This window comes from Lithobates pipiens, unplaced genomic scaffold, assembly GCF_037356315.1.
Source record: "Lithobates pipiens isolate NorthernLeopardFrog02 unplaced genomic scaffold, aLitPip1_a1.2 Scaffold_28, whole genome shotgun sequence".
NCBI lineage: Eukaryota > Metazoa > Chordata > Amphibia > Anura > Ranidae > Lithobates > Lithobates pipiens.
Window position 1 is genome coordinate 128,913,541 of NW_027507789.1, and position 25,102 is coordinate 128,938,642.

At 41.2% G+C, this 25,102-nt stretch overlaps 19 non-coding genes across 19 annotated transcripts; all 19 read right to left on the reverse strand.

The window, feature by feature from the left end:
• Positions 1-567: 567 nt before the first annotated feature.
• Positions 568-649, reverse strand: TRNAL-UAG (transfer RNA leucine (anticodon UAG)). Its single transcript has one exon. It is a non-coding gene; the product is annotated as a tRNA-Leu (tRNA).
• Positions 650-1,531: 882 nt separating this feature from the next.
• On the reverse strand, positions 1,532-1,613 carry TRNAL-AAG (transfer RNA leucine (anticodon AAG)). Its single transcript has one exon. It is a non-coding gene; the product is annotated as a tRNA-Leu (tRNA).
• Positions 1,614-2,188: 575 nt separating this feature from the next.
• TRNAL-UAG (transfer RNA leucine (anticodon UAG)) lies at positions 2,189-2,270 on the reverse strand. Its single transcript has one exon. It is a non-coding gene; the product is annotated as a tRNA-Leu (tRNA).
• An 882-nt stretch (positions 2,271-3,152) lies between these two features.
• TRNAL-AAG (transfer RNA leucine (anticodon AAG)) lies at positions 3,153-3,234 on the reverse strand. Its single transcript has one exon. It is a non-coding gene; the product is annotated as a tRNA-Leu (tRNA).
• Positions 3,235-3,809: 575 nt separating this feature from the next.
• TRNAL-UAG (transfer RNA leucine (anticodon UAG)) lies at positions 3,810-3,891 on the reverse strand. The gene has a single exon. It is a non-coding gene; the product is annotated as a tRNA-Leu (tRNA).
• A 1,538-nt stretch (positions 3,892-5,429) lies between these two features.
• Positions 5,430-5,511, reverse strand: TRNAL-UAG (transfer RNA leucine (anticodon UAG)). The gene has a single exon. It is a non-coding gene; the product is annotated as a tRNA-Leu (tRNA).
• An 882-nt stretch (positions 5,512-6,393) lies between these two features.
• On the reverse strand, positions 6,394-6,475 carry TRNAL-AAG (transfer RNA leucine (anticodon AAG)). The gene has a single exon. It is a non-coding gene; the product is annotated as a tRNA-Leu (tRNA).
• A 575-nt stretch (positions 6,476-7,050) lies between these two features.
• On the reverse strand, positions 7,051-7,132 carry TRNAL-UAG (transfer RNA leucine (anticodon UAG)). The gene has a single exon. It is a non-coding gene; the product is annotated as a tRNA-Leu (tRNA).
• A 1,538-nt stretch (positions 7,133-8,670) lies between these two features.
• TRNAL-UAG (transfer RNA leucine (anticodon UAG)) lies at positions 8,671-8,752 on the reverse strand. Its single transcript has one exon. It is a non-coding gene; the product is annotated as a tRNA-Leu (tRNA).
• Positions 8,753-9,634: 882 nt separating this feature from the next.
• TRNAL-GAG (transfer RNA leucine (anticodon GAG)) lies at positions 9,635-9,716 on the reverse strand. The gene has a single exon. It is a non-coding gene; the product is annotated as a tRNA-Leu (tRNA).
• A 573-nt stretch (positions 9,717-10,289) lies between these two features.
• Positions 10,290-10,371, reverse strand: TRNAL-UAG (transfer RNA leucine (anticodon UAG)). Its single transcript has one exon. It is a non-coding gene; the product is annotated as a tRNA-Leu (tRNA).
• Positions 10,372-11,921: 1,550 nt separating this feature from the next.
• Positions 11,922-12,003, reverse strand: TRNAL-UAG (transfer RNA leucine (anticodon UAG)). Its single transcript has one exon. It is a non-coding gene; the product is annotated as a tRNA-Leu (tRNA).
• Positions 12,004-12,883: 880 nt separating this feature from the next.
• On the reverse strand, positions 12,884-12,965 carry TRNAL-AAG (transfer RNA leucine (anticodon AAG)). Its single transcript has one exon. It is a non-coding gene; the product is annotated as a tRNA-Leu (tRNA).
• Positions 12,966-13,541: 576 nt separating this feature from the next.
• On the reverse strand, positions 13,542-13,623 carry TRNAL-UAG (transfer RNA leucine (anticodon UAG)). The gene has a single exon. It is a non-coding gene; the product is annotated as a tRNA-Leu (tRNA).
• A 1,833-nt stretch (positions 13,624-15,456) lies between these two features.
• TRNAL-AAG (transfer RNA leucine (anticodon AAG)) lies at positions 15,457-15,538 on the reverse strand. Its single transcript has one exon. It is a non-coding gene; the product is annotated as a tRNA-Leu (tRNA).
• Positions 15,539-16,113: 575 nt separating this feature from the next.
• TRNAL-UAG (transfer RNA leucine (anticodon UAG)) lies at positions 16,114-16,195 on the reverse strand. Its single transcript has one exon. It is a non-coding gene; the product is annotated as a tRNA-Leu (tRNA).
• Positions 16,196-23,125: 6,930 nt separating this feature from the next.
• Positions 23,126-23,207, reverse strand: TRNAL-AAG (transfer RNA leucine (anticodon AAG)). The gene has a single exon. It is a non-coding gene; the product is annotated as a tRNA-Leu (tRNA).
• Positions 23,208-23,782: 575 nt separating this feature from the next.
• On the reverse strand, positions 23,783-23,864 carry TRNAL-UAG (transfer RNA leucine (anticodon UAG)). The gene has a single exon. It is a non-coding gene; the product is annotated as a tRNA-Leu (tRNA).
• Positions 23,865-24,746: 882 nt separating this feature from the next.
• Positions 24,747-24,828, reverse strand: TRNAL-AAG (transfer RNA leucine (anticodon AAG)). Its single transcript has one exon. It is a non-coding gene; the product is annotated as a tRNA-Leu (tRNA).
• Between the last annotated feature and the right edge of the window lie 274 nt (positions 24,829-25,102).

Consider the following 25,102-nt stretch of genomic DNA (forward strand, 5'->3'; position numbering starts at 1 on the left):
TGAACACGTTATTGACTAAAATCAGGTGGGACATTCCATGCTCTGCATTCATTGCTTGAGCTGGAGGCCTCAGAACTCTAAACTACAAGTATTCACCACTTTATCCATTATAAAAGGTAGTTGAAGTTTCACGGAGATGGCCAAGATGCCACCTTATGTGTTTCAGTCCTCTTTCTGAGGCAGCAGGTGGTGGTCACTTTACACTTGAGAGTGGACTTTGGGTGCAGCATTCTGTGGCAAGTTCACTTGGCACTCTGCTGAAAAGTGTGCCAGCTTTTCATTAGTACTGCTTGTTTTTTGGTGTCCACACTTAAAGTGTTAATGTGGAATCTAGCTTACAGGAGAGGTAATCACGTTCAGTTGGACTTGTTTTGTAACGTTGACAAGATTTCACTAGTCATCTCATCAAAAGTGTGCCCTTTTGGAAGACTTCTCAACCAAAGCATGCAATTTCCTAATGCTGCTGTTCTGAGATTCCAGTGTGTTGAGCAAAGGAATGCCAGCAAAGTGCAGCAGAAACTTCAGAGACGCTTGAGCAATCAAGGATAGGCATTTGTTAAAAGAGCTTGGCAGCAGTGGGATTTGAACCCACGCCTTCAAAGAGACTGGAGCCTAAATCCAGCGCCTTAGACCGCTCGGCCATGCTACCTGTGAAAGTGCCCTTGCTAAGGACTAAAAAGAGGCACGACAGTCTACATTCCATGCTCTGCATTCATTGTTTGTATGTGACATGTACGTAACATGTATGTCATGTGTGTCATATGTATGTAACGTGTGTAACATGTATTTCATAAGTGTATGACATGTATGTAACATGCATTCAACATGTATGTCATATGTATGTATAATCTGTGTAATATGTGTGTAACACGTATGTAATATGTGTGATATGTATGCCATATGTGTATTGTGTGTCATATGTGTAACATGTATGTAACATGTGTGTACCATGCATGTCATATGCATGCCATATGTGTGTAACATGTATGTAAGATATGTGCAACATGCATGTCATATGTGTGTCATATTAATGTAACATGTGTGTGACATGCATGGCATATGTGTGTAGCATGTATGTGATGTGTATGAAATGTATGTTATATGTGTGTAATATGTGTAACATGCATGTGACATGTGTGTAAAATTGTGTCTAAATGGTGTGTAACATGAGTGCGACATGTATGTAACATGCATGCAACATGTATATCATATGTATGTAACATTTGTGTAATATGTGTGAACTATGTGTGTAATATGTAAGTAGCACGTGTGTCACATGTGTGTAACATGTATGTCATATGTGTGTAGTGTGTGTAGCATGTATGTAATATGTGCACAACATGCATATTATATGTATGTATCATGTATCAAACAAAACATGCAATGATTGCAGCTTTTCTAATGCTGCTAAAGCAGAGAGGTAAGTGTTTTTTGAGATTCCAGTGAGTTGGGAAAGGAACTGCAGTAAATTGCAGGAGCAAGATCAGAGAAGCTTGAGCCCTAGAGGGTAGGGATTTTGTTAAAAGGAGTTTGGCAGCAGTGGGATTCGAACCCACGCCCCCAAAGAGACTGGAGCCTTAATCCAGCGCCTTAGACCGCTCGGCCATGCTACCCATAAAAATGAACACGTTATCGACTAAAATCGGGTGGGACATTCCATGCTCTGCATTCATTGCTTGAGCTGGAGGCCTCAGAACTCTAAACTACAAGTATTCACCACTTTATCCATTATAAAAGGTAGTTGAAGTTTCACGGAGATGGCCAAGATGCCACCTTATGTGTTTCAGTCCTCTTTCTGAGGCAGCAGGTGGTGGTCACTTTACACTTGAGAGTGGACTTTGGGTGCAGCATTCTGTGGCAAGTTCACTTGGCACTCTGCTGAAAAGTGTGCCAGCTTTTCATTAGTACTGCTTGTTTTTTGGTGTCCACACTTAAAGTGTTAATGTGGAATCTAGCTTACAGGAGAGGTAATCACGTTCAGTTGGACTTGTTTTGTAACGTTGACAAGATTTCACTAGTCATCTCATCAAAAGTGTGCCCTTTTGGAAGACTTCTCAACCAAAGCATGCAATTTCCTAATGCTGCTGTTCTGAGATTCCAGTGTGTTGAGCAAAGGAATGCCAGCAAAGTGCAGCAGAAACTTCAGAGACGCTTGAGCAATCAAGGATAGGCATTTGTTAAAAGAGCTTGGCAGCAGTGGGATTTGAACCCACGCCTCCAAAGAGACTGGAGCCTAAATCCAGCGCCTTAGACCGCTCGGCCATGCTACCTGTGAAAGTGCCCTTGCTAAGGACTAAAAAGAGGCATGACAGTCTACATTCCATGCTCTGCATTCATTGTTTGTATGTGACATGTACGTAACATGTATGTCATGTGTGTCATATGTATGTAACGTGTGTAACATGTATTTCATAAGTGTATGACATGTATGTAACATGCATTCAACATGTATGTCATATGTATGTATAATCTGTGTAATATGTGTGTAACACGTATGTAATATGTGTGATATGTATGCCATATGTGTATTGTGTGTCATATGTGTAACATGTATGTAACATGTGTGTACCATGCATGTCATATGCATGCCATATGTGTGTAACATGTATGTAAGATATGTGCAACATGCATGTCATATGTGTGTCATATTAATGTAACATGTGTGTGACATGCATGGCATATGTGTGTAGCATGTATGTGATGTGTATGAAATGTATGTTATATGTGTGTAATATGTGTAACATGCATGTGACATGTGTGTAAAATTGTGTCTAAATGGTGTGTAACATGAGTGTGACATGTATGTAACATGCATGCAACATGTATATCATATGTATGTAACATTTGTGTAATATGTGTGAACTATGTGTGTAATATGTAAGTAGCACGTGTGTCACATGTGTGTAACATGTATGTCATATGTGTGTAGTGTGTGTAGCATGTATGTAATATGTGCACAACATGCATATTATATGTATGTATCATGTATCAAACAAAACATGCAATGATTGCAGCTTTTCTAATGCTGCTAAAGCAGAGAGGTAAGTGTTTTTTGAGATTCCAGTGAGTTGGGAAAGGAACTGCAGTAAATTGCAGGAGCAAGATCAGAGAAGCTTGAGCCCTAGAGGGTAGGGATTTTGTTAAAAGGAGTTTGGCAGCAGTGGGATTCGAACCCATGCCCCCAAAGAGACTGGAGCCTTAATCCAGCGCCTTAGACCGCTCGGCCATGCTACCCATAAAAAATGAACACGTTATTGACTAAAATCGGGTGGGACATTCCATGCTCTGCATTCATTGCTTGAGCTGGAGGCCTCAGAACTCTAAACTACAAGTATTCACCACTTTATCCATTATAAAAGGTAGTTGAAGTTTCACGGAGATGGCCAAGATGCCACCTTATGTGTTTCAGTCCTCTTTCTGAGGCAGCAGGTGGTGGTCACTTTACACTTGAGAGTGGACTTTAGGTGCAGCATTCTTTGGCAAGTTCACTTGGCACTCTGCTGAAAAGTGTGCCAGCTTTTCATTAGTACTGCTTGTTTTTTGGTGTCCACACTTAAAGTGTTAATGTGGAATCTAGCTTACAGGAGAGGTAATCACATTCAGTTGGACTTGTTTTGTAACGTTGACAAGATTTCACTAGTCATCTCATCAGAAGTGTGCCCTTTTGGAAGACTTCTCAACCAAATCATGCAATTTCCTAATGCTGCTGTTCTGAGATTCCAGTGTGTTGAGCAAGGAATGCCAGCAAAGTGCAGCAGAAACTTCAGAGACGCTTGAGCAATCAAGGATAGGCATTTGTTAAAAGAGCTTGGCAGCAGTGGGATTTGAACCCACGCCTCCAAAGAGACTGGAGCCTAAATCCAGCGCCTTAGACCGCTCGGCCATGCTACCTGTGAAAGTGCTCTTGCTAAGGACTAAAAAGAGGCACAACAGTCTACATTCCATGCTCTGCATTCATTGTTTGTATGTGACATGTACGTAACATGTATGTCATGTGTGTCATATGTATGTAACGTGTGTAACATGTATTTCATAAGTGTATGACATGTATGTAACATGCATTCAACATGTATGTCATATGTATGTATAATCTGTGTAATATGTGTGTAACACGTATGTAATATGTGTGATATGTATGCCATATGTGTATTGTGTGTCATATGTGTAACATGTATGTAACATGTGTGTACCATGCATGTCATATGCATGCCATATGTGTGTAACATGTATGTAAGATATGTGCAACATGCATGTCATATGTGTGTCATATTAATGTAACATGTGTGTGACATGCATGGCATATGTGTGTAGCATGTATGTGATGTGTATGACATGTATGTTATATGTGTGTAATATGTGTAACATGCATGTGACATGTGTGTAAAATTGTGTCTAAATGGTGTGTAACATGAGTGCGACATGTATGTAACATGCATGCAACATGTATATCATATGTATGTAACATTTGTGTAATATGTGTGAACTATGTGTGTAATATGTAAGTAGCACGTGTGTCACATGTGTGTAACATGTATGTCATATGTGTGTAGTGTGTAGCATGTATGTAATATGTGCACAACATGCATATTATATGTATGTATCATGTATCAAACAAAACATGCAATGATTGCAGCTTTTCTAATGCTGCTAAAGCAGAGAGGTAAGTGTTTTTTGAGATTCCAGTGAGTTGGGAAAGGAACTGCAGTAAATTGCAGGAGCAAGATCAGAGAAGCTTGAGCCCTAGAGGGTAGGGATTTTGTTAAAAGGAGTTTGGCAGCAGTGGGATTCGAACCCATGCCCCCAAAGAGACTGGAGCCTTAATCCAGCGCCTTAGACCGCTCAGCCATGCTACCCATAAAAAATGAACACGTTATTGACTAAAATCAGGTGGGACATTCCATGCTCTGCATTCATAGCTTGAGCTGGAGGCCTCAGAACTCTAAACTACAAGTATTCACCACTTTATCCATTATAAAAGGTAGTTGAAGTTTCACGGAGATGGCCAAGATGCCACCTTATGTGTTTCAGTCCTCTTTCTGAGGCAGCAGGTGGTGGTCACTTTACACTTGAGAGTGGACTTTGGGTGCAGCATTCTGTGGCAAGTTCACTTGGCACTCTGCTGAAAAGTGTGCCAGCTTTTCATTAGTACTGCTTGTTTTTTGGTGTCCACACTTAAAGTGTTAATGTGGAATCTAGCTTACAGGAGAGGTAATCACGTTCAGTTGGACTTGTTTTGTAACGTTGACAAGATTTCACTAGTCATCTCATCAAAAGTGTGCCCTTTTGGAAGACTTCTCAACCAAAGCATGCAATTTCCTAATGCTGCTGTTCTGAGATTCCAGTGTGTTGAGCAAAGGAATGCCAGCAAAGTGCAGCAGAAACTTCAGAGACGCTTGAGCAATCAAGGATAGGCATTTGTTAAAAGAGCTTGGCAGCAGTGGGATTTGAACCCACGCCTCCAAAGAGACTGGAGCCTAAATCCAGCGCCTTAGACCGCTCGGCCATGCTACCTGTGAAAGTGCCCTTGCTAAGGACTAAAAAGAGGCATGACAGTCTACATTCCATGCTCTGCATTCATTGTTTGTATGTGACATGTACGTAACATGTATGTCATGTGTGTCATATGTATGTAACGTGTGTAACATGTATTTCATAAGTGTATGACATGTATGTAACATGCATTCAACATGTATGTCATATGTATGTATAATCTGTGTAATATGTGTGTAACACGTATGTAATATGTGTGATATGTATGCCATATGTGTATTGTGTGTCATATGTGTAACATGTATGTAACATGTGTGTACCATGCATGTCATATGCATGCCATATGTGTGTAACATGTATGTAAGATATGTGCAACATGCATGTCATATGTGTGTCATATTAATGTAACATGTGTGTGACATGCATGGCATATGTGTGTAGCATGTATGTGATGTGTATGAAATGTATGTTATATGTGTGTAATATGTGTAACATGCATGTGACATGTGTGTAAAATTGTGTCTAAATGGTGTGTAACATGAGTGTGACATGTATGTAACATGCATGCAACATGTATATCATATGTATGTAACATTTGTGTAATATGTGTGAACTATGTGTGTAATATGTAAGTAGCACGTGTGTCACATGTGTGTAACATGTATGTCATATGTGTGTAGTGTGTGTAGCATGTATGTAATATGTGCACAACATGCATATTATATGTATGTATCATGTATCAAACAAAACATGCAATGATTGCAGCTTTTCTAATGCTGCTAAAGCAGAGAGGTAAGTGTTTTTTGAGATTCCAGTGAGTTGGGAAAGGAACTGCAGTAAATTGCAGGAGCAAGATCAGAGAAGCTTGAGCCCTAGAGGGTAGGGATTTTGTTAAAAGGAGTTTGGCAGCAGTGGGATTCGAACCCATGCCCCCAAAGAGACTGGAGCCTTAATCCAGCGCCTTAGACCGCTCGGCCATGCTACCCATAAAAAATGAACACGTTATTGACTAAAATCGGGTGGGACATTCCATGCTCTGCATTCATTGCTTGAGCTGGAGGCCTCAGAACTCTAAACTACAAGTATTCACCACTTTATCCATTATAAAAGGTAGTTGAAGTTTCACGGAGATGGCCAAGATGCCACCTTATGTGTTTCAGTCCTCTTTCTGAGGCAGCAGGTGGTGGTCACTTTACACTTGAGAGTGGACTTTAGGTGCAGCATTCTTTGGCAAGTTCACTTGGCACTCTGCTGAAAAGTGTGCCAGCTTTTCATTAGTACTGCTTGTTTTTTGGTGTCCACACTTAAAGTGTTAATGTGGAATCTAGCTTACAGGAGAGGTAATCACATTCAGTTGGACTTGTTTTGTAACGTTGACAAGATTTCACTAGTCATCTCATCAGAAGTGTGCCCTTTTGGAAGACTTCTCAACCAAATCATGCAATTTCCTAATGCTGCTGTTCTGAGATTCCAGTGTGTTGAGCAAGGAATGCCAGCAAAGTGCAGCAGAAACTTCAGAGACGCTTGAGCAATCAAGGATAGGCATTTGTTAAAAGAGCTTGGCAGCAGTGGGATTTGAACCCACGCCTCCAAAGAGACTGGAGCCTAAATCCAGCGCCTTAGACCGCTCGGCCATGCTACCTGTGAAAGTGCTCTTGCTAAGGACTAAAAAGAGGCACAACAGTCTACATTCCATGCTCTGCATTCATTGTTTGTATGTGACATGTACGTAACATGTATGTCATGTGTGTCATATGTATGTAACGTGTGTAACATGTATTTCATAAGTGTATGACATGTATGTAACATGCATTCAACATGTATGTCATATGTATGTATAATCTGTGTAATATGTGTGTAACACGTATGTAATATGTGTGATATGTATGCCATATGTGTATTGTGTGTCATATGTGTAACATGTATGTAACATGTGTGTACCATGCATGTCATATGCATGCCATATGTGTGTAACATGTATGTAAGATATGTGCAACATGCATGTCATATGTGTGTCATATTAATGTAACATGTGTGTGACATGCATGGCATATGTGTGTAGCATGTATGTGATGTGTATGACATGTATGTTATATGTGTGTAATATGTGTAACATGCATGTGACATGTGTGTAAAATTGTGTCTAAATGGTGTGTAACATGAGTGCGACATGTATGTAACATGCATGCAACATGTATATCATATGTATGTAACATTTGTGTAATATGTGTGAACTATGTGTGTAATATGTAAGTAGCACGTGTGTCACATGTGTGTAACATGTATGTCATATGTGTGTAGTGTGTAGCATGTATGTAATATGTGCACAACATGCATATTATATGTATGTATCATGTATCAAACAAAACATGCAATGATTGCAGCTTTTCTAATGCTGCTAAAGCAGAGAGGTAAGTGTTTTTTGAGATTCCAGTGAGTTGGGAAAGGAACTGCAGTAAATTGCAGGAGCAAGATCAGAGAAGCTTGAGCCCTAGAGGGTAGGGATTTTGTTAAAAGGAGTTTGGCAGCAGTGGGATTCGAACCCATGCCCCCAAAGAGACTGGAGCCTTAATCCAGCGCCTTAGACCGCTCAGCCATGCTACCCATAAAAAATGAACACGTTATTGACTAAAATCAGGTGGGACATTCCATGCTCTGCATTCATAGCTTGAGCTGGAGGCCTCAGAACTCTAAACTACAAGTATTCACCACTTTATCCATTATAAAAGGTAGTTGAAGTTTCACGGAGATGGCCAAGATGCCACCTTATGTGTTTCAGTCCTCTTTCTGAGGCAGCAGGTGGTGGTCACTTTACACTTGAGAGTGGACTTTGGGTGCAGCATTCTGTGGCAAGTTCACTTGGCACTCTGCTGAAAAGTGTGCCAGCTTTTCATTAGTACTGCTTGTTTTTTGGTGTCCACACTTAAAGTGTTAATGTGGAATCTAGCTTACAGGAGAGGTAATCACGTTCAGTTGGACTTGTTTTGTAACGTTGACAAGATTTCACTAGTCATCTCATCAAAAGTGTGCCCTTTTGGAAGACTTCTCAACCAAAGCATGCAATTTCCTAATGCTGCTGTTCTGAGATTCCAGTGTGTTGAGCAAAGGAATGCCAGCAAAGTGCAGCAGAAACTTCAGAGACGCTTGAGCAATCAAGGATAGGCATTTGTTAAAAGAGCTTGGCAGCAGTGGGATTTGAACCCACGCCTCCAAAGAGACTGGAGCCTAAATCCAGCGCCTTAGACCGCTCGGCCATGCTACCTGTGAAAGTGCCCTTGCTAAGGACTAAAAAGAGGCATGACAGTCTACATTCCATGCTCTGCATTCATTGTTTGTATGTGACATGTACGTAACATTTATGTCATGTGTGTCATATGTATGTAACGTGTGTAACATGTATTTCATAAGTGTATGACATGTATGTAACATGCATTCAACATGTATGTCATATGTATGTATAATCTGTGTAATATGTGTGTAACACGTATGTAATATGTGTGATATGTATGCCATATGTGTATTGTGTGTCATATGTGTAACATGTATGTAACATGTGTGTACCATGCATGTCATATGCATGCCATATGTGTGTAACATGTATGTAAGATATGTGCAACATGCATGTCATATGTGTGTCATATTAATGTAACATGTGTGTGACATGCATGGCATATGTGTGTAGCATGTATGTGATGTGTATGAAATGTATGTTATATGTGTGTAATATGTGTAACATGCATGTGACATGTGTGTAAAATTGTGTCTAAATGGTGTGTAACATGAGTGTGACATGTATGTAACATGCATGCAACATGTATATCATATGTATGTAACATTTGTGTAATATGTGTGAACTATGTGTGTAATATGTAAGTAGCACGTGTGTCACATGTGTGTAACATGTATGTCATATGTGTGTAGTGTGTGTAGCATGTATGTAATATGTGCACAACATGCATATTATATGTATGTATCATGTATCAAACAAAACATGCAATGATTGCAGCTTTTCTAATGCTGCTAAAGCAGAGAGGTAAGTGTTTTTTGAGATTCCAGTGAGTTGGGAAAGGAACTGCAGTAAATTGCAGGAGCAAGATCAGAGAAGCTTGAGCCCTAGAGGGTAGGGATTTTGTTAAAAGGAGTTTGGCAGCAGTGGGATTCGAACCCACGCCCCCAAAGAGACTGGAGCCTCAATCCAGCGCCTTAGACCGCTCGGCCATGCTACCCATAAAAATGAACACGTTATCGACTAAAATCGGGTGGGACATTCCATGCTCTGCATTCATTGCTTGAGCTGGAGGCCTCAGAACTCTAAACTACAAGTATTCACCACTTTATCCATTATAAAAGGTAGTTGAAGTTTCACGGAGATGGCCAAGATGCCACCTTATGTGTTTCAGTCCTCTTTCTGAGGCAGCAGGTGGTGGTCACTTTACACTTGAGAGTGGACTTTGGGTGCAGCATTCTGTGGCAAGTTCACTTGGCACTCTGCTGAAAAGTGTGCCAGCTTTTCATTAGTACTGCTTGTTTTTTGGTGTGCACACTTAAAGTGTTAATGTGGAATCTAGCTTACAGGAGAGGTAATCACGTTAGTTGGACTTGTTTTGTAACGTTGACAAGATTTCACTAGTCATCTCATCAGAAGTGTGCCCTTTTGGAAGACTTCTCAACCAAAGCATGCAATTTCCTAATGCTGCTGTTCTGAGATTCCAGTGTGTTGAGCAAGGAATGCCAGCAAAGTGCAGCAGAAACTTCAGAGACACTTGAGCAATCAAGGATAGGCATTTGTTAAAAGAGCTTGGCAGCAGTGGGATTTGAACCCACGCCTCCAAAGAGACTGGAGCCTAAATCCAGCGCCTTAGACCGCTCGGCCATGCTACCTGTGAAAGTGCTCTTGCTAAGGACTAAAAAGAGGCATGACAGTCTACATTCCATGCTCTGCATTCATTGTTTGTATGTGACATGTACGTGACATGTACGTAACATGTATGTCATGTGTGTCATATGTATGTAACGTGTGTAACATGTATTTCATAAGTGTATGACATGTATGTAACATGCATTCAACATGTATGTCATATGTATGTATAATCTGTGTAATATGTGTGTAACACGTATGTAATATGTGTGATATGTATGCCATATGTGTATTGTGTGTCATATGTGTAACATGTATGTAACATGTGTGTACCATGCATGTCATATGCATGCCATATGTGTGTAACATGTATGTAAGATATGTGCAACATGCATGTCATATGTGTGTCATATTAATGTAACATGTGTGTGACATGCATGGCATATGTGTGTAGCATGTATGTGATGTGTATGACATGTATGTTATATGTGTGTAATATGTGTAACATGCATGTGACATGTGTGTAAAATTGTGTCTAAATGGTGTGTAACATGAGTGTGACATGTATGTAACATGCATGCAACATGTATATCATATGTATGTAACATTTGTGTAATATGTGTGAACTATGTGTGTAATATGTAAGTAGCACGTGTGTCACATGTGTGTAACATGTATGTCATATGTGTGTAGTGTGTGTAGCATGTATGTAATATGTGCACAACATGCATATTATATGTATGTATCATGTATCAAACAAAACATGAAATGATTGCAGCTTTTCTAATGCTGCTAAAGCAGAGAGGTAAGTGTTTTTTGAGATTCCAGTGAGTTGGGAAAGGAACTGCAGTAAATTGCAGGAGCAAGATCAGAGAAGCTTGAGCCCTAGAGGGTAAGGATTTTGTTAAAAGGAGTTTGGCAGCAGTGGGATTCGAACCCATGCCCCCAAAGAGACTGGAGCCTTAATCCTGCGCCTTAGACCGCTCGGCCATGCTACCCATAAAAAATGAACACGTTATTGACTAAAATCGGGTGGGACATTCCATGCTCTGCATTCATTGCTTGAGCTGGAGGCCTCAGAACTCTAAACTACAAGTATTCACCACTTTATCCATTATAAAAGGTAGTTGAAGTTTCACGGAGATGGCCAAGATGCCACCTTATGTGTTTCAGTCCTCTTTCTGAGGCAGCAGGTGGTGGTCACTTTACACTTGAGAGTGGACTTTAGGTGCAGCATTCTTTGGCAAGTTCACTTGGCACTCTGCTGAAAAGTGTGCCAGCTTTTCATTAGTACTGCTTGTTTTTTGGTGTCCACACTTAAAGTGTTAATGTGGAATCTAGCTTACAGGAGAGGTAATCACATTCAGTTGGACTTGTTTTGTAACGTTGACAAGATTTCACTAGTCATCTCATCAGAAGTGTGCCCTTTTGGAAGACTTCTCAACCAAATCATGCAATTTCCTAATGCTGCTGTTCTGAGATTCCAGTGTGTTGAGCAAGGAATGCCAGCAAAGTGCAGCAGAAACTTCAGAGACGCTTGAGCAATCAAGGATAGGCATTTGTTAAAAGAGCTTGGCAGCAGTGGGATTTGAACCCACGCCTCCAAAGAGACTGGAGCCTAAATCCAGCGCCTTAGACCGCTCGGCCATGCTACCTGTGAAAGCGCTCTTGCTAAGGACTAAAAAGAGGCACAACAGTCTACATTCCATGCTCTGCATTCATTGTTTGTATGTGACATGTACGTAACATGTATGTCATGTGTGTCATATGTATGTAACGTGTGTAACATGTATTTCATAAGTGTATGACATGTATGTAACATGCATTCAACATGTATGTCATATGTATGTATAATCTGTGTAATATGTGTGTAACACGTATGTAATATGTGTGATATGTATGCCATATGTGTATTGTGTGTCATATGTGTAACATGTATGTAACATGTGTGTACCATGCATGTCATATGCATGCCATATGTGTGTAACATGTATGTAAGATATGTGCAACATGCATGTCATATGTGTGTCATATTAATGTAACATGTGTGTGACATGCATGGCATATGTGTGTAGCATGTATGTGATGTGTATGACATGTATGTTATATGTGTGTAATATGTGTAACATGCATGTGACATGTGTGTAAAATTGTGTCTAAATGGTGTGTAACATGAGTGTGACATGTATGTAACATGCATGCAACATGTATATCATATGTATGTAACATTTGTGTAATATGTGTGAACTATGTGTGTAATATGTAAGTAGCACGTGTGTCACATGTGTGTAACATGTATGTCATATGTGTGTAGTGTGTAGCATGTATGTAATATGTGCACAACATGCATATTATATGTATGTATCATGTATCAAACAAAACATGCAATGATTGCAGCTTTTCTAATGCTGCTAAAGCAGAGAGGTAAGTGTTTTTTGAGATTCCAGTGAGTTGGGAAAGGAACTGCAGTAAATTGCAGGAGCAAGATCAGAGAAGCTTGAGCCCTAGAGGGTAGGGATTTTGTTAAAAGGAGTTTGGCAGCAGTGGGATTCGAACCCATGCCCCCAAAGAGACTGGAGCCTTAATCCAGCGCCTTAGACCGCTCGGCCATGCTACCCATAAAAAATGAACACGTTATTGACTAAAATCAGGTGGGACATTCCATGCTCTGCATTCATTGCTTGAGCTGGAGGCCTCAGAACTCTAAACTACAAGTATTCACCACTTTATCCATTATAAAAGGTAGTTGAAGTTTCACGGAGATGGCCAAGATGCCACCTTATGTGTTTCAGTCCTCTTTCTGAGGCAGCAGGTGGTGGTCACTTTACACTTGAGAGTGGACTTTGGGTGCAGCATTCTGTGGCAAGTTCACTTGGCACTCTGCTGAAAAGTGTGCCAGCTTTTCATTAGTACTGCTTGTTTTTTGGTGTCCACACTTAAAGTGTTAATGTGGAATCTAGCTTACAGGAGAGGTAATCACGTTCAGTTGGACTTGTTTTGTAACGTTGACAAGATTTCACTAGTCATCTCATCAAAAGTGTGCCCTTTTGGAAGACTTCTCAACCAAAGCATGCAATTTCCTAATGCTGCTGTTCTGAGATTCCAGTGTGTTGAGCAAAGGAATGCCAGCAAAGTGCAGCAGAAACTTCAGAGACGCTTGAGCAATCAAGGATAGGCATTTGTTAAAAGAGCTTGGCAGCAGTGGGATTTGAACCCACGCCTCCAAAGAGACTGGAGCCTAAATCCAGCGCCTTAGACCGCTCGGTCATGCTACCTGTGAAATGGCCCCTTACCTTACTGCTGTAAGGTAAACAGCAAATCAAGCAGTAAAAACAAGGGTCCAGGGATTCTATCCCAATTCCTAGCAGGTGGATATTGGTCCCCTCAGGTAGGTATTTTTCCTCTCAGATAGTTTCCATATAGATCTTTGGCTTCAGTATAACTCCCAGAGGTCTCTTCCTTGAGATTCTCCTTCTTAGGATAATGTAGTCTCATGCATTCCCTTCTGTCTTGGGCAGGACCAAATGAGAAATTATGGAAAGCAATCCTCCCATATGTTGAATTAAGGAGTGATCTCTTCCTAGTGGAGCGCAGTGGAGGAGTGATAGTCACTCCTCCACTGCGCTCCACTAGGAAGAGATCACTCCTTAATTCAACATATGGGAGGATTGCTTTCCATAATTTCTCATTTGGTCCTGCCCAAGACAGAAGGGAATGCATGAGACTACATTATCCTAAGAAGGAGAATCTCAAGGAAGAGACCTCTGGGAGTTATACTGAAGCCAAAGATCTATATGGAAACTATCTGAGAGGAAAAATACCTACCTGAGGGGACCAATATCCACCTGCTAGGAATTGGGATAGAATCCCTGGACCCTTGTTTTTGCTGCTTGATTTGCTGTTTACCTTACAGCAGTAAGGTAAGGGGCCATTTTACCTAGTGTGCCGTGTATACTGGAGACACAGAAATTACAACACGATTGCTGGCACCTGTTTTTTTCTTTTTGAGAAGCACTGAACAAGTCACTGAGCACCTATTTCAGCTTATATATAGACTGTCTTATATACATATTTAATATTTTTTATTAAGAAGATTACGGAACTAATTATCACTGGCACTTCATTTAATTTCACTAAAGACTGTATTTTACCAACTTTTTGTAATCATGCACTATGAATTGCACGTTTTAATATAAGACATTTGCACTTTATGGAATATTTTTCCCTTTTACTTAGAGCTATTTATGTTGATATATAAACACATGATTTCTGGAATTTAAGTTTTATAATACACTGGTTACTATCTGTTTTTTTTTTTTTTTTTTCATAGCACAAGGCACCTTAATTTTTATTTAAGATAGGCTAGTTGATTTATAGCTAGATTTTATTTCTTCCAGTATTAGGCTCTGTATATTTATATCTAGTTCAGGTAGCGCAACACCATCTGTTTGATTTTCATTTTTATTATCTGGGGGTTAGGGTTCATACCCCTGTCGGTAGTTTGCTGCAACCTATCCTTTTAAATAGTTTAGGCCCTTGACGACAGCGCGGGGATACCTTAACCCAAACCATGCTACCTGTGAAAGTGCTCTTGCTAAGGACTAAAAAGAGGCATGACAGTCTACATTCCATGCTCTGCATTCATTGTTTGTATGTGACATGTACGTAACATGTATGTCATGTGTGTCATATGTATGTAACGTGTGTAACATGTATTTCATAAGTGTATGACATGTATGTAACATGCATTCAACATGTATGTCATATGTATGTATAATCTGTGTAATATGTGTGTAACACGTATGTAATATGTGTGAACTATGTGTGTAATATGTAAGTAGCACGTGTGTCACATGTGTGTAACATGTATGTCATATGTGTGTAGTGTGTGTAGCATGTATGTAATATGTGCACAACATGCATATTATATGTATGTATCATGTATCAAACAAAACATGCAATGATTGCAGCTTTTCTAATGCTGCTAAAGCAGAGAGGTAAGTGTTTTTTGAGATTCCAGTGAGTTGGGAAAGGAACTGCAGTAAATTGCAGGAGCAAGATCAGAGAAGCTTGAGCCCTAGAGGGTAGGGATTTTGTTAAAAGGAGTTTGGCAGCAGTGGGATTCGAACCCACGCCCCCAAAGAGACTGGAGCCTTAATCCAGCGCCTTAGACCGCTCGGCCATGCTACCCATAAAAATGAACACGTTATCGACTAAAATCGGGTGGGACATTCCATGCTCTGCATTCATTGCTTGAGCTGGAGGCCTCAGAACTCTAAACTACAAGTATTCACCACTTTATCCATTATAAAAGGTAGTTGAAGTTTCACGGAGATGGCCAAGATGCCACCTTATGTGTTTCAGTCCTCTTTCTGAGGCAGCAGGTGGTGGTCACTTTACACTTGAGAGTGGACTTTGGGTGCAGCATTCTGTGGCAAGTTCACTTGGCACTCTGCTGAAAAGTGTGCCAGCTTTTCATTAGTACTGCTTGTTTTTTGGTGTGCACACTTAAAGTGTTAATGTGGAATCTAGCTTACAGGAGAGGTAATCACGTTCAGTTGGACTTGTTTTGTAACGTTGACAAGATTTCACTAGTCATCTCATCAAAAGTGTGCCCTTTTGGAAGACTTCTCAACCAAAGCATGCAATTTCCTAATGCTGCTGTTCTGAGATTCCAGTGTGTTGAGCAAAGGAATGCCAGCAAAGTGCAGCAGAAACTTCAGAGACGCTTGAGCAATCAAGGATAGGCATTTGTTAAAAGAGCTTGGCAGCAGTGGGATTTGAACCCACGCCTCCAAAGAGACTGGAGCCTAAATCCAGCGCCTTAGACCGCTCGGCCATGCTACCTGTGAAAGTGCTCTTGCTAAGGACTAAAAAGAGGCACGACAGTCTACCTTCCATGCTCTGCATTCATTGTTTGTATGTGACATGTACGTAACATGTATGTCATGTGTGTCATATGTATGTAACGTGTGTAACATGCATTTCATAAGTGTATGACATGTATGTAACATGCATTCAACATGTATGTCATATGTATGCATAATCTGTGTAATATGTGTGTAACACGTATGTAATATGTGTGATATGTATGCCATATGTGTATTGTGTGTCATATGTGTAACATGTATGTAACATGTGTGTACCATGCATGTCATATGCATGCCATATGTGTGTAACATGTATGTAAGATATGTGCAACATGCATGTCATATGTGTGTCATATTTTTTTTTTTTTTAAATATAATTTTTATTAAATTTCACAGTTACAAGTAGAGTGTTGAACAAGATCACTTGAATAATACATTGTAACATTCAAAGTAAAATAAAATGAAATAAAATAGAGTATATTGAACTCGAATGAGAACATTATTATTGAAACATACATGTGATGTTTGTAATGAACAGTGTACCGCGATCACTCCAGCTGGAATTTACGGCTAAGGGACATGCCCGAACCTCTCTAGCGCCCCAATTGGGATCACACTGCGCCAGAGGAGGTCCCTCGTTTGAGGTTGAATAAACATACATTCCAGCTGGAAGATCGCCTATAAGATGATTAACAAATAATTGACTTCCTAAACGAACAATTTGCTTCCACTACCTAGTAATGACGTGGACAATATGTTTTTAGGGACATCAACGGCCATACCATTCCTTCCAACAATTCCAGTTTTTGTCAAAAGTCAAGCAAGAATTATTTCTAATTGATAATAACCTTTCGTAATGATAGTTAATATTCACTTGAGCCGTTACCTCAGAGGGATTCGGAGAGAGGATATTTTTCCAGTGCCTGGCAATTATCAGTTTTGCTGTGGTTAAAACATGCGTCACAACCGTCCGGTATTGATAAGGGTAGTTATGTAAACCTAAATGGAGAATGGCCAGAGCTGGGTTTGGTTTCTGTAATATGCCGGTAATTTCGGCCAAGACCGTGAATATTTTTCTCCAGAAACTAGTTAGATTTTTACACTGCCAGAAAATGTGTAGGATTGTTCCGGTTGACTCACAATTTCTCCAGCATAATTGGGAATGCGTAGGGAATATTCTAGCTAATTGAAAGGGTGTCCTGTACCATTTAGTGAGGATTTTTTGGGTCAGTTCCCAGTGATTGATGCAGTGTGTGGCTTTATAATTGTAATGCAAGGCAACCCGCCAATGGTCGGGGTCGGGTGATATGTCCAGATCTTTTTCCCAGGACAGTATGTTTGGAGTTTTGAGGAACTCTAGTTTGGATTGTAATAGATTGTAGATAAGAGATATGCCTCTTCGTTTACTGTGTTGTGACGTCAGAAACTGCCATACCTGGGTGTTTATTTGTATAACCGGAATGGAATGTTTAGTTAAGAATGATGAGACTTGCTTATACAGCATAATATGAGAGGTAGGTAGATTATATTTACTCTGTAAAATGTTAAAAGGCATCAAAGTGCCATTGTCAAGAAGATCCTCCACTGTTTCTATTCCTAAATCTATCCATTTGTGAATATGACTATAGGGAAGAAGTATACTTAGTGTCTGCAGTGGAATTTTTAAGGCGGTGAGTTTATCTGCATGATTAGGTTGGGACATAAGGTACCTCCACGCAAGAAGTGTGGCCTTAGTGGTTGGAGACAGGGATGTAAGCGACAGTTGTTTCCAGGAATCTGCTATCAGTAGTAAACTTAAAGGATACGCCTTATTGACAGACGCTTCTATATTCACCCATAATGGGGGAGACGATTCCTGGAACCAGCTTTTGGACTGTGCAAGAAGAGAAGCCCAGTAATAATCTTTTAGATCCGGGAGCCCCATCCCCCCTCCTTTCTTATGCCTAGTAAGAATAGCATGTGAGCAGCGAGCTCTTTTCCCTTGCCAGATATACAACTTGAGGGATCTGTTCAGTTCGTTGAAATAGGAGGCTTTAAATGGAATGGGAAGTGTTCTGAACACGTACAATATTTTGGAGAGAATGATCATTTTATAGGATGCAATTCTGCCCGCCCAGGAGAGTTCAGTTTTGGCCATATTGTCCAGTGATTTCCGAATTTCCGAAGTCAACAGTTTAATATTAATCTCGGCTATCCGTGAGGTATTGGCCGCAAGCTGAACCCCCAGGTATGGAATAGATTTCTCTGCCCACATATATGGGAAGGCAGATTTTAAACTAGTTTTAGTAAGATGATGAACGCCTAAATCTAATATTAGGGACTTATTGAAATTTACTTTATAGTAAGATAGTTTACCAAATTCATTGAGAATGTTGTGGGCGAATTGGAGTGAGAGAGAGGGGTTGGTGAGCAATAGTATAACGTCATCCGCAAAGAGACTTATGACATGGTTAACCCTATTGAACTTAAAGCCTGATATATGGGGATGGGCACGAATGGTCTCCGCCAAGGGCTCCATCATTAGATTAAAAATTGATGGCGATAATGGGCACCCCTGGCGGGTTCCATTCGTTATTTTAAATTCCTTTGATAATAGTCCTGAAGTGTAGACCTGCGCTATTGGGTTTGAATAAAGGGCCATAATAGCTGATAGAGATTCTCCTTGAAAACCGAATTTCCGCAAGACTGCCTCCATATAGCCCCAGTGGACCCTATCGAACGCCTTCTCTGCGTCCACTGACAGGAGCAGAGAAGGCGTTCCCCGGGTCTCAGCTTGATCAATGATATTCAAAAGGCGTCTTGTGGCATCTGATGCCTGACGGCCTTTGGTGAAGCCCGTCTGATCTGGCTTCACCAAGTCTGGGATAAGATCATATAATCTGTTAGCGAGCATCTTTGCGTAAATTTTTACATCTCCATTGAGAAGAGAGATGGGGCGGAAATTTGCAGGCATGTCGGGGGTTTTGCCTGGTTTTGGTAGTGTGATTACATAAGCTTTTAACATTTCAGGTGGGAAGGAACCTTTTTTCCTGGCTTCGTTGAATAATGATATGAGGTTTGGGGTCAAAATCTTGATAAAGGTTTTGTAATATCCATTGGATAAACCGTCTGGGCCAGGAGCTTTATTAAGGGGGAGGGATGCTATGGCTTTTTCTAATTCTGGAATTGAGAACGGGTCATTCAAAGTTTGAAGCTGGGACTCTGATAGTGAGGGTAGATTGATAGTAGCTAAAAATTTGGCTATATCCTCTCTATTAGGTTGGGTGACATTGGGGTCGTTTCTTAAGTTATATAGTGACGAGTAGTAGTCCGCGAATGCATTAGCGATTTTCTGTGGGTTTTCTATTTTCTTGGATACGTCTGGGTAGTACAAATGGGGGATTACCGTTTTGGATCTTCTTTGTTTTAGTCTATTCGCTAGAAGTTTACCTGCCTTGTTGTTATTAGCATAGTAGTTTAATTTTAGCTTGTTCATATATTGGTCGTGTTGAGTGCAAAATAGTTCCCTGAGTTGTGAGCGAGTGTTGGCTAGGTTCGAGGCAGTGGCAGTTGTAGGAGTGAGTTGGTTCTCTTTTTCAAGCTTACGTAGTGCGGCTGTGAGTTCTGTAATCTTAGCCGAGCAGGCCTTGTGGGCTATTGTGTTCAATTTGATAAGGATTCCCCGGATATAAGCCTTGTGGGCATTCCAATTTGTAAAGGGGTTCGTGTCAGCGGGGGTATTAAAGTGAAAGAATTCTTTCAACTGGTTGGCGATGTCTTTTTGTAGTTTAGGATCCTGTATAATATAGTCATTGCAATGCCATAACCGGGCTGCGGCAAAAGCACTCCCACCATCTATTTGGAGAAGCACTGGGGCGTGGTCTGACCACGTGATATCATAAATTGCAGAGTGGGAGATTCTCTGCAACAGCAACTTATCTACTAAGAACATATCCAACCTGGAATATGAGTTGTGTCGGGGAGAGTAATAAGTATACATTCTATCGTTTGCATTTAAACAGCGCCACGCATCATACAAATCTTCTTTGATAAGAAGGTCCCGAAAATTTGGGTTACGATTTGTGGTGCGGGAGGAAGAGTCTAGATTATCATCTACTACCATATTGAAGTCACCACAAATTAATATACTCCCAACTCGCATCTCTGATATTTTTTTGGTGACACGTTTTACAAATTGGAGTTGATGCGAGTTGGGAGCATATATACATGATAATGTGATAGGGAGCTTATTTATGGTACAAACCAGAATAATGTATCGACCATCTGGGTCGCAAAAGGAGTCTTTCAGTTCAAATACCACCGTATCTCTCACTGCGAGCATCACTCCTCTCTTCTTCGCCGAAGCAGATGACAGGAACACATGCGGGAAGTTCGGGTGAGAACATCTAGGCGTAGCTGCAATATTAAAGTGAGTCTCTTGGACTGCTAGAATGTCTGCTTTGTGCTGGATAGCCTCTCTCCGTAGGGATCTTCTTTTAGCCGGGTGGTTAAGGCCCCGTGCGTTGATCGTCAAGATCTTAAATGACATTCAAATTTGTGGGGCGATAAGGCAGTCGATGGTGACCTTGGTCGTGGGTAGTTGGCATAATAGTTTCGTAGTTGGAAAGGGTTCAGATGTAACAGTCAGTATGTCCTCCAATAAATGTTTAGTTAGGCATGGAGCAAAATCAAAGCATAGGTAGAACTTCGTGACAGTCAATATCCAGGATGACTGCCAAGAGTAGCGGTGAGGAAGGCAAACAATCAGAAACAGGGTAATGTCCAGAACTGTCTTCGGAGATGTTGGGAAATTGACAGCTGCGAGCATAGTAGCCAAGTATAATCTCCAAAATGTCAAGAAAAAACAAAAAGAAAACAAACGGAAAACTTTCAAAAACATACAAATAAGTCCAGACGGACCAGACAGACTGGCCGCCCAACTGTAGGGAGCTGCGGTACGGTGTACGGTACCTTAGGCCTTCGGGGAGCCCTACTGTGCGTAGTAGGTCGCGTTATGCTGGGTTAATCAGGTACGCCTCGAATTGGGTCTTCTGCGCTGTTGTAATTGCCATTCTTGGTGTACTTTACCAGGTGGGGTCTTGTGCAGCGGAGGTGAATCTTCACTTGTGTCAGGCGGTAGGATTTGCCACTGGCGGATAAGGCGTATGCCATCTTCCAATGAGGTAATCAAGTGAGTGGTGCCCTGATGAGAAACAATCAATTTAGCCGGATATTTCCATTTATACATTATTTTGTGGTTTCTAAGCGCTTTGGTGACTGTCGCCATGTTACGTCGCAGTTGCAGTGTGTATTGCGAAAGGTCCGGGAGCACTTGTAAGTTTGCAGCTTGTTCTGGAATGTTCTCCGCTTTGCGGAAGGCATCCAAAAGTAGTTCCTTAGTCTGGAAGAAATGGATTCGCAGGAGTACATCTCTCGGGACTTCTTGCGGCAAGAAGGAGGGTTTGGGAACTCTGTGAATCCTATCTATCTTCAGATCTAATGGGGACAATGATGGTGCTACAGCATGGAATAGGTCTGTGGCATAGGACTGAAGCTGTTGCGTCGTGACAGTTTCCGGTATGCCCCTTATTTTCAAATTGTTCCTGCGGGAACGGTCCTCGAGGTCTGCTAATTTCGCTTGTATTTTAGAAATAGAGTCCTGCTGGGACATATGGGAGTCAACAAGTGCATTGAAAGATACCGTAACATCACTCATCTGTGTTTCAACTTGATGCACCCTGCCTCCCAATTCAGTGATTTCAGCTCTACATTGTTGGAGGCACGACAACATATCAGACTGTAGCGATGATCTAAGCGACATGAGCATTTCTTTGAGTGTAATATCCGATATCGATTGCCCTGTAGTTGGAAACATGGCGATTGGATCCACTGGGGAGTTTGAGCCTGGGTCCTTGTCATGGGCACCACTCACCTCCATGTCCAGGGCCGAGTACTTATTGCGATGTGCGGGGATATCTGGATCAAGCCTGGGCTTGGATTTCGCCGGGCTTCTCGTTGTGGGAGAGTCACATGGAGAGGAACTGCCACTGCTCCGTGTGGCTTGCATAGTTTGTTCGACATCCGCGTTCCTCTCCTTCTCCTTCCGCAGCACTTCCGGACCGGAAGGTGGCACTGGAGCGCTTGAGGCTGGCCTGTGATTATGTCTCTCGCCGCCATTTTCCTGTGGTCCGCGGGAGACAGCCGGAAAAAAATCCGGTAATTTAAGCATTTTCTCCGCCGCGCGGAGCTTTTTCTTCATGTCGCCGGGACCGCTCGCTTCTACGGCGGATTGTCAAGCCGAGGCGGCGATTCCGGCGTGCGACCAAGCGTCGATATTTCGATGGTTCCCCGTCGGCCGAGCGGAGCTCTAAGCACTTGCGGCCATCATGTTCGGCGGTCGCTACGCCCCCATATGTGTGTCATATTAATGTAACATGTGTGTGACATGCATGGCATATGTGTGTAGCATGTATGTGATGTGTATGACATGTATGTTATATGTGTGTAATATGTGTAACATGCATGTGACATGTGTGTAAAATTGTGTCTAAATGGTGTGTAACATGAGTGTGACATGTATGTAACATGCATGCAACATGTATATCATATGTATGTAACATTTGTGTAATATGTGTGAACTATGTGTGTAATATGTAAGTAGCACGTGTGTCACATGTGTGTAACATGTATGTCATATGTGTGTAGTGTGTGTAGCATGTATGTAATATGTGCACAACATGCATATTATATGTATGTATCATGTATCAAACAAAACATGCAATGATTGCAGCTTTTCTAATGCTGCTAAAGCAGAGAGGTAAGTGTTTTTTGAGATTCCAGTGAGTTGGGAAAGGAACTGCAGTAAATTGCAGGAGCAAGATCAGAGAAGCTTGAGCCCTAGAGGGTAGGGATTTTGTTAAAAGGAGTTTGGCAGCAGTGGGATTCGAACCCACGCCTCCAAAGAGACTGGAGCCTTAATCCAGCGCCTTAGACCGCTCGGCCATGCTACCCATAAAAGTGAACACGTTATCGACTAAAATCGGGTGGGACATTCCATGCTCTGCATTCATTGCTTGAGCTGGAGGCCTCAGAACTCTAAACTACAAGTATTCACCACTTTATCCATTATAAAAGGTAGTTGAAGTTTCACGGAGATGGCCAAGATGCCACCTTATGTGTTTCAGTCCTCTTTCTGAGGCAGCAGGTGGTGGTCACTTTACACTTGAGAGTGGACTTTGGGTGCAGCATTCTGTGGCAAGTTCACTTGGCACTCTGCTGAAAAGTGTGCCAGCTTTTCATTAGTACTGCTTGTTTTTTGGTGTGCACACTTAAAGTGTTAATGTGGAATCTAGCTTACAGGAGAGGTAATCACGTTCAGTTGGACTTGTTTTGTAACGTTGACAAGATTTCACTAGTCATCTCATCAAAAGTGTGCCCTTTTGGAAGACTTTTCAACCAAAGCATGCAATTTCCTAATGCTGCTGTTCTGAGATTCCAGTGTGTTGAGCAAAGGAATGCCAGCAAAGTGCAGCAGAAACTTCAGAGACGCTTGAGCAATCAAGGATAGGCATTTGTTAAAAGAGCTTGGCAGCAGTGGGATTTGAACCCACGCCTCCAAAGAGACTGGAGCCTAAATCCAGCGCCTTAGACCGCTCGGCCATGCTACCTGTGAAAGTGCTCTTGCTAAGGACTAAAAAGAGGCATGACAGTCTACATTCCATGCTCTGCATTCATTGTTTGTATGTGACATGTATGTAACATGTATGTCATGTGTGTCATATGTATGTAACGTGTGTAACATGTATTTCATAAGTGTATGACATGTATGTAACATGCATTCAACATGTATGTCATATGTATGTATAATCTGTGTAATATGTGTGTAACACGTATGTAATATGTGTGATATGTATGCCATATGTGTATTGTGTGTCATATGTGTAACATGTATGTAACATGTGTGTACCATGCATGTCATATGCATGCCATATGTGTGTAACATGTATGTAAGATATGTGCAACATGCATGTCATATGTGTGTCATATTAATGTAACATGTGTGTGACATGCATGGCATATGTGTGTAGCATGTATGTGATGTGTATGACATGTATGTTATATGTGTGTAATATGTGTAACATGCATGTGACATGTGTGTAAAATTGTGTCTAAATGGTGTGTAACATGAGTGTGACATGTATGTAACATGCATGCAACATGTATATCATATGTATGTAACATTTGTGTAATATGTGTGAACTATGTGTGTAATATGTAAGTAGCACGTGTGTCACATGTGTGTAACATGTATGTCATATGTGTGTAGTGTGTGTAGCATGTATGTAATATGTGCACAACATGCATATTATATGTATGTATCATGTATCAAACAAAACATGCAATGATTGCAGCTTTTCTAATGCTGCTAAAGCAGAGAGGTAAGTGTTTTTTGAGATTCCAGTGAGTTGGGAAAGGAACTGCAGTAAATTGCAGGAGCAAGATCAGAGAAGCTTGAGCCCTAGAGGGTAGGGATTTTGTTAAAAGGAGTTTGGCAGCAGTGGGATTCGAACCCACGCCTCCAAAGAGACTGGAGCCTTAATCCAGCGCCTTAGACCGCTCGGCCATGCTACCCATAAAAATGAACACGTTATTGACTAAAATCGGGTGGGACATTCCATGCTCTGCATTCATTGCTTGAGCTGGAGGCCTCAGAACTCTAAACTACAAGTATTCACCACTTTATCCATTATAAAAGGTAGTTGAAGTTTCACGGAGATGGCCAAGATGCCACCTTATGTGTTTCAGTCCTCTTTCTGAGGCAGCAGGTGGTGGTCACTTTACACTTGAGAGTGGACTTTGGGTGCAGCATTCTGTGGCAAGTTCACTTGGCACTCTGCTGAAAAGT